Source organism: Chionomys nivalis, chromosome 10 (assembly GCF_950005125.1).
Source record: "Chionomys nivalis chromosome 10, mChiNiv1.1, whole genome shotgun sequence".
Classification (NCBI taxonomy): domain Eukaryota; kingdom Metazoa; phylum Chordata; class Mammalia; order Rodentia; family Cricetidae; genus Chionomys; species Chionomys nivalis.
This window is the reverse complement of record NC_080095.1, coordinates 11,432,395-11,441,319: the sequence shown is the minus strand read 5'-3', so window position 1 is coordinate 11,441,319 and position 8,925 is coordinate 11,432,395.

Genomic DNA, 8,925 nt, shown 5'->3' with positions numbered 1-8,925 from the left:
ACACACACACACACTCACACACAGACACAGATACCACCACCACCTCCAACACCTCCACCACCACCACATCCACAGGTAGAAATATTTATTTATAAGCAGAGGGACTGAATTTCTTTCTTCCTGTCTTTTACACATGGCCACTCTAGTTGGCTCACTATGTAGACCAAGCTGATATTGAATCATGAAAGAATCTCTTGCTACTTTCTCCCCAGCAATAGAATTAAAGGTGTTCATTCCCAACCATCTCATAGAGTTCTTAAAAAATTGAAATTTTTTTTCATATAATGAATTCTGATCATTATGTTCTTCCCTCATCTCTTCCCACATCTTTCCTCTTTCACAACTTGCCCAACTCTAAAACAGGCTTATTTTTAGAGACATATTAGGGGCCAGACACATAGCATTCATTTTCATATTGACAAGTTTAAAAGTACAGAATTGACAATACTTGTTCTCTTAAAAATTATTATATGATACATATGCTAGTTTTATAGTTTACAACATTTTTATTAATGTTTACAATGAATAGTGCTACAGTTCAGGGCTGAGGAGATGCTTCAGTAGTAAAGTGCCTGCCTCACAGAATATGTGTTTTAACTTGATTTTCAGCACTTAGCTCTGAAGCTGGTAGTGATGATTTATCCTTATATTCTCAGAACTGGTGAGGTAGTAAAAGGAGCTTCTCTGGATCTTGCCATCCAACCATTCTAAATGACTCTCCTGAACTTCAGGTTTAGTGTGAGACCCTCAACAAATAAGGTAGATGTCAACTGAGGAATACACTCAGAATCATCTTGTGACCTCTACATCCATGTGCAATCATACACTGTGATAATTAGTGCTTCCATTCTTTTGATCATTTCCCTGTACTGTGTAGATGAAAAACACATTGTCTGCAACACACTGAACTGAGGAAGCCTGGGGCTACTGAGTTGTGCTCTCAGTCATTGGTGTTCTGATTGTCACTTTGGATCTTAGGCAGAAAGTGGATCTGGGTTGTGTTTAGAGCCTTTATAAAGGGAAGGGAGGCCCTGGCTGTGAAGTCAATACCCCACTCTAAGTCTCCCAGGGCACCTGACACCTGAGCTGGGCTCTGTGGTCAAAGGATGCTGTGGTAACTTCTGTAAGGTAATCTGTTAACATAGTATGAGAAAATATGCCTCTCTTAAGCAAACACATAAAATCCCAGGCATAGACACAGGCAGGCAGACATAGCAACAGAGAAAACCTATACAAAGACATATATACTAGAGCAAAGAGATATATGTATGTCAATACGTTATTTGAATGTCATTTATTCTATTTAAAATAATTTATAATATACCTTAATAATATTGATACATCCAGTACCCTCTCTCTCCTGCATTCTACTCTGGATGACCCTGTGTTTCCTGAGCTGTGTGTTGTCCTGTGGTCTGAAATCTCAGAGAAGTGATTAAAATGAGTTGTTCTGAGCATGGCGGTCAATGAAGACTGATGAGAAGCCAAGGACAATGGCACTAGGTTTCAATCCTAATACATGAACTGGCTTTGTGGGAGCTTAGCCTGTTTAGAAGCTCACCTTCCTGGATGTAGATAGAAGACCTTCGTCTTCCCGCAGGGCAGAGAATTTGGACTGTTCTTCAGTATCGAGAGGGAGGGGGAATGGTGTGGGGGGAGGAGAAGAGGAGTGGGGATAGGGGGAGGGGAGTGGGGGGAGGGGGCAATATTTGGGAGGAGGGGAGGGAAATGGGAAACGGGGAGCAGGTGGAAATTTTAATTAAAAAAGAATAAAAAATAAATAAAAGAAAAAAAAAGAAAAAAAAAGAAAAAAAAATAAAATAAAATGAGTTGTTCATCGGAAGAAAAATGAGACAGTTCTTTTGATGAGAAGTACGTCCTAAACTTTAACATGGAGTTCTGATGATTCAAACACAGTATTTATTAATTAAAATGAGCAAGTAATTCTTGAAATGTTTCTTTTTTAATCAAAACATCATATATACTACACATGAACACTTCCTTCAAATTAACTCCCTGCACTAGATTAGTAGTTTGTTAAATAAATATTTTTTTTTTGAAGAAGGACTTCTCTGTGGAATAGCCCTAGCTGTCCTGGATCTGACTCTGCACTCCAGGCTGTGCTTGAAATCAAATTATCAGCCTGCTACTGCCTGGTTAGTGCTGAGATCAAAGATGTGCACCATCACCACAAGGCAAATACAGTATTTTGAGTTACGCATACATGTTTCTGTGTGCATGGTGTAGTGATCATGGAGGTATTCAGAGGTCCGGACTCACATATGGTTATGAACCTCATTGAGTGTATGATTTACAATCTTCTATTTCTTTAGTTTTCTTAAGATCTGATGCTGTTCATCACAGAATCAGTTCCTTTATAACAGTTTTCTTTTTGTTCATGTCTGAGTACACACTAAAATTAAAATGCAACTTAAATGGGGCAATCGAAATAGTTCTGCAGTTCAGATTCTTGCTGAAGCAGAATCTTCAACTGAGATCTTAAATTATGAGCTCAAGTCTTCAAGGCTACAAAAAGAGCTGTGTCAGCCAACAAGTTTTCCCATTCATGGGATGTGGAGAGAGCATAATCACTCGGACTCACTAAAACTCGTCTAACCATTTGTGATATACAAGCCATGGTGCAGGAAGTCCTTCTGTGTATGTGTTCCTTTTATTGGTTAATAAATAAGGTGCTTTTGGCCAATGGCTTAACAGAATATAACCAGCCTGGAAAAGATATATATAGAGAGAGTAGGCAGAGTGAATGAAACTCCATGTATCTGCCAGAAGAGAAAGACATGAGCCACCTGCCAGAACCTTGCCATGAGCATCATGGTAAAATATAAAAGAATAGAAATGGGTTAACTAAAGATATAAGAGGTAGCTATTAATACACTTGATAGTGATTATTTTGAGAGTCTTGGTGGCTGGGAAATGAACAAACAGCCTCCAGCAACAGGGTCTTTGATACAACTTGTCTTTAAAATGAGGTGCTTAATGACAGGTGAATGAATCACATATCAAAATGTATACAAATACACACATATACGAGGGCAGTGTTAAAGGAAGGGAGGAAGAGGAAGAAAAACAGTATAGCAAAAACATACATACATACATATATATATATATATATATATATATATATAATTTTATAAAATAAACATGAATAAAATAAATACAAAAACACTTACCAAACTGAAAAATGGGAATTTAAATAAACATTTGGACACTTTAAGCATTACTACACATCACACCTGTAGAGAGAATTCCTGATTGTGATATGGAGAATCAGCACATCAAAGATGTGTCTGGCCTTTTCTGCCTCTTCCAATAGGCTCTACTGTGACCCAGAGCTCTGTGTAAACTTAGTGCCCCCTGCTGGTACTTAGGTAACTGCAGGGCAGTTTGCATCTGAGCTCATAGTAGCATCACTAACTGTGTACTTTGCATGGCAAAATATGGCTGTGTCCTCAGATCTCAGACTGCCTATTTCCAGGTACTGAGTGTTCTTCTCCCTGTCTCTGGAGATGGTGAATCAGATCTTCGTGGCATCAGCAGAGTGGTTGTAGAACTACTACCACCCTTAATGCATGGAAACCACTCCAGCACTGCACTCGTGCTGGGCAGACCCAGTTCATGTTATAGTTACTGAAGGTGCATTCACAGAGTCTCAGGAGCTTTTCAGGCTTTACTAAGAATCCTCAAGACCCCATCAACTGCACCTCTCACTAGACACCTGAAAGCTCAAAGAAATATGATATAAAACTGACCAAAATCCATTTTTTTCATTTCATGCACACACATGAGACACCGTCTCATATCTATAAATTACCTTTTAAAATAATGACAGGAAAAAGTGAACTAATACTCAAGTCCATGGTGAGTGACCTATTTTTAGTGTTATTCACTGAATGGGAGGACCTGGGAATTCAGGGATGGGCTCCTTTGCCAGAGCTGCAGGATCAGGGCAGTGTTGTTATTCATGGGCACAAAGAAGACTTATTTGCATGTCTTCCTGCTATAGGAAGTACTGGAGTTGGATCTCAAAGGAAGGCATCTCTCAAAGCAGAAAATAGTCATCAAAGACAATAATGACATTTATAGAAATTGACACAGTATCGTAGTTCAGTATTCATCCTTTCCTGGTAAAGGATTCATCGCCTATTTTTCTCTTTTGTGCAACTGCACAAAATTTGCTTTATTTCCATGATATATGTCTCCATTGGATAAATGTGTAACTAAGGAGTTCCACACATATCTCTGTTTCTATACACAAGCTCATCTTTTCCTGTTGTCTGTGCTGGACATTTCTACTCCCTGATGTGTCTCTTAGATAGGGTCAGACCTGCAATGTGATCTTTGCAGAACTCCTTGTCTGTTGTAGGAATACTTGGGAATTTTCTGAATTTTAATTATTTCTGAGACACTGCTGTTTGCAGGCAACAGGAGACTTACAAATGAGACAAGTCTTGTCATTGTCTCACTACCACTTTCAGTTATGTATTTCTATTTTCATCAAACTCACATTCTGCATCCTTATGTTCTCTCTTTGATTCATTTAAGCTTTCTACCATTATCTTCTTCATGTTTACACCAGGAAACTCATGACTGCTTTTATGTTGTTTTAACCTGGTTTGTATTTCATCCAATTAATATAATAAGCGTATCCTGGGATATTGATTAAGTTTTAGGATGACTTTGCTGTTTTTCAATTGTTAACATTTTCTTAAATTCTCTTGTTTCCTCACTACTCATACCCTTTCTCTCAGCACACCTCATTTTTGCTTTCACATCATCAGTGTAACTTTGCCTTTGGTACTCTTTGTTTCTCACATAAGATGTTTTCCCTTCCTAGGGATTTCATTATAGCTCCAAAATTTACAAAATTGAAGTGAGAACACCAAACACATAACCTAGGTTCTAAAATGATCAAAACAGGCAGTGTTTCTCCCCCACCAATCTTTATTCTACTGTTTGACATGTGAATTTCTAGTGTCAATCATGTCCAAGGCTGAATAAACACAGAAGAAGTGGAGGCAGAAAGAATATAAAAGGTGGAGCATGGGGAGCAGTGCTGTGAAATCTTGTGTACTGGATGTGAAATGGTAATTACATTCATGAACTCATAATGGATGATGTTTTGTGTGTAAACCCTATACAAGATCAAGTGTGCCAAAACCCTAGTGGAGATATTTTTCAGACATTATCTCTTACTGTCTTACTGAGGAGCTGTTGGATGTAGACTATTCCTGGAGAGGAAGAATGCTTCTCCTCCGAGACTGTAGTCATTGGTAGTTTGCTATGTTACAGTGCTTGTCTCCATACACATGCACATATGGCCAACATTAAGTGACCTTCTACTTGCCATGAAGTGGTGAGAAATTTACATAGGGGAGGATATGGAAGGGAGTTCAATGGAAATAAAATAGATATGTAATCATATTTAACTGTATATAAGCAGAGTATACAATTCTTTAAAAGAAAGAAAAATAGTGCCTACTGAATAACTAAATGGTTTAAAGAAGCTTTTGCTAAATGTGATATGCAGGGGGTAGTCAAGACAACCCTCAGTAAAAAGAATGATGATGAAGGTGTACTACACATTATTTCAGGTGCTCCACTGCAGTTACCATGATAATAAATTCAGCTTGGGACCAGTACAAAATCAGAGAGACAGAGAGAGAGACAGAGAGAGAAAGAGAGACAGAGAGCAGAGATTATGAGAGTCTGGGTGAAGAAGTAGAGACCTAATGAGGTGGATGATGTTTAGGAGTAGTGCCAAGAGTAAAATGAGTATTAACTAGGTCACGAAATGGTTTATTTTAGCCTTCAAGGGGCATCAGAACATGCTAAAAGTAGCACATTGGAATATTTGAAATTCAGAAAACCAATAGAATTTGTGCAGGGTAAAGGCTAATGGCTAAGTTTGGAGAAGAACACAGGGGCCAGGAGGAAATGAAAATTTACTACTTGCTTTTTCTTGCCATATCATGCAACTGAAGGACAACTGGTTGGTGAAAATATAACTGTAGAGAATCTTAACTGAGAGGGCCTGACACTGGCAAGGGCTTTATGAGATTCAGTAGTGGAGATGTGCACAGAGTAAAATGTGCATGATCTTCATTGTATTGTTGTGCTGGCTTAGTGAGACAAGTGCAGGGCCCTTGATAGTTTCTGCTTATCATATAGGGACTCCTCAATAAAGAGGTACCAGGAAAAGAAAGTTTGATATCTACTCATTCCTTTGGAAATTGCTTCTCCTACCCAAAATTCAGCATTCAATCAAATGTTGCAACGTTCACTGTATGCAGAATCCGTTTATCCGTAGGTGCTGAACTATCCTTAAAAGGCTGAAGTATCTTTTTAGATTCTAAGTCTACATTTTCAAAAGCTAGAAATTCAAGGAGTACTCATTTAGCATCTGGGATGTTATAGCCTTACTTAATCTTTGTAAAAAGTCAATAAATGGTTCTCTCTGTCTCTGTCTAACCCTGGTATATGATTCACTTCTTGTTCATAGTTCTTGATTCCTTTCACAAATATTTAAGGCTGCTTTGTGGTATAGGGATAAGATTTCTTCATCGTAAAGTGCTTGAACTTTGGACCAACATAAGGGTCTTCACAAAGAATTTGATCTTGGGACGTCTTAATGCCTTTTGCTTTTCCTTGTTGTTCCAAAATTTTGACTTCCTCTCTGAAATAAATTTTAAACATCAATAGATGTCCATAATCCAGGACTGCTGGAACTAAATGAAAAAAAAAATCATGTGGATTGCCCTGATGGTAGATGCCCAACTCTATCAACTCCTCAAAATTGTGGAATGTAAGCCATAAGTTTCAACAGCTTGCTTAATTTCTTTTAGATCATTCATTCCTATAAGTATCCATCTACCTTTTTATGGATTCTTTTGAGTCTTTAGAACCTGACACTTTGTAGATTTGTAGATACAGGGTAGAAAACTAAAACCCTGGGTAAGCCATCTCTGACAGCCATTGGTGATGTTGAATCCTGTCTTTGTGCCTTCTTTCCCTGTTCATCTGCTCCAATAATTTCCTTAATTATTTCAAATCTTTTTATTATTGTCTTTTGTAAAGATGGAATCTCCTGGCCTGTACATATTTCTCGTGATTTTATTGAGGCACCTAGTCTTTGGTCCTCATTCTGCATATGTGATTCCAGAGACTGAAGGTTCTCCTTTAAAGATAGCATTTCATTTTTGGACTTTACTTGCATAGCGTGCAGATTGCCATTCTGGAGAGACAGTTTTCTGTTAAATTATCATGACTTTTTGACAACTTTTGATTGTCAAATTCAACAGTATGAATTCTTTCAGATAATTCTTAGTACACTTAGATATAGATTTAATTTTGTGTAATAGTATTAACTTTTTAAGGTATCCTTTGATTTTTGATGATATTAATTCTGTCAATTAGCTGTTCATTTTCAGTCTTTAAAGATTGTATCATTCCTAAAAATGTCATATTCTTCCTTAATGATAGAACATGGAGAAGAAAACTTAAACCTAATACCCAATAAACTGAATTATCGCCATAGTCATATAAGCCTTGCATAATACAATCCACAGTATTAGCCAAAAATTTACTAAAAGTTGCATTGTTAATGAAGTCTGTCATAATGATTTATGTATTACTTGTTATTGTCCATCAGATGTCGTGGTTGCAGAGTTGAAACTAGAAGCAATGCAAGTGTTGACAACAGGAATGGTCTTGGGCTGCTTTAGTTTTCACCTTGGTACTGGTTAAATACATTTGCTTGACAAATTAAAGGCAATTAAATCAATTATATAAACAGATCAAGAAACCCAGAACCCAAAGGCAGGGAGAAGAAACTGGAAGCGGCACAAGACTCCACATGACAAGGAATCAAAATGGAGATGAAATAATACCTATTGAATGGCTGAATTGTTTACAAAATAAATTCCCAAAGAAAATGCTTAAAGGAAGATAGTACTAAATATGAAAGAAATGGGTATGCAGGGCAACCTTTAGAAAAAGAAATGGTGATGAAGGTTTATCCACACTTTATTTCAAACTACACTGAAGTACCTTGATAATAAAGCCAGTATGGCACCAGCTAAAATGCTGACATATGGAGTCTGGGAGAGTAGCAACAGAACTGAGGCTGTTGATGGTGCTTGTGGAGGTTCCCAGAGAAAAATAATGATTTGCAAGGTCAATACATAATTCTCTTATGGATACATGAGTCATCTGTCAGGTAGAGAGCAGGTCACTGGGCAATCTGAGTGAGGAGTAGGGGCAGTATTGACTAAGCATCCCAAGACAGTTGTAGAATCTTGGGAGGATGAGGATGATATTTTTTATGTTTCTTATATCTGTTAAAACACAATTAATCAACAGTTCTTGAGTATCCCCTGAGTTTCAAGACAGTGGGAGACAAAGATGTTACCTAACACAGACTTTCCATCCTTTAGAAACAGGCATTTTGACCAGAAGCCTGGAGACAAACAATCCATGGGTACAGAAAAGAGAAAGACCAAGAGTGTCTGCTAACATTAAAAAAATTCTATCAACATTTTCTATGGGAAAAATGCCAGGGAAACTCATCAAGAAAGCATAACTAGTGTCAGTGTGTTTTCCCAAATTAGTGAATATAATCATATGAGGGGATATTGACAGAAACTTTAGAAAAGCAATAAATACTTTAATATCTTATAGTATAGTGATTTCAAATAGTGATACAAAACGTATTTGTATGCAGAAATTATTATATGCTTTTTCTATAACATTTTCCAATTTTGTGGCATACAGGTTTTTGTAGTAAGATCTAATGATTCTCTGAATTTCCTCTGAGTCTGTGGTTATGTCTCCCTTTTCGTTTCTGATTTTGTTAATTTGTGTATTCTCTCTCCGCCGTTTGATTAGTTTGGATAGGGGTTTATCAAT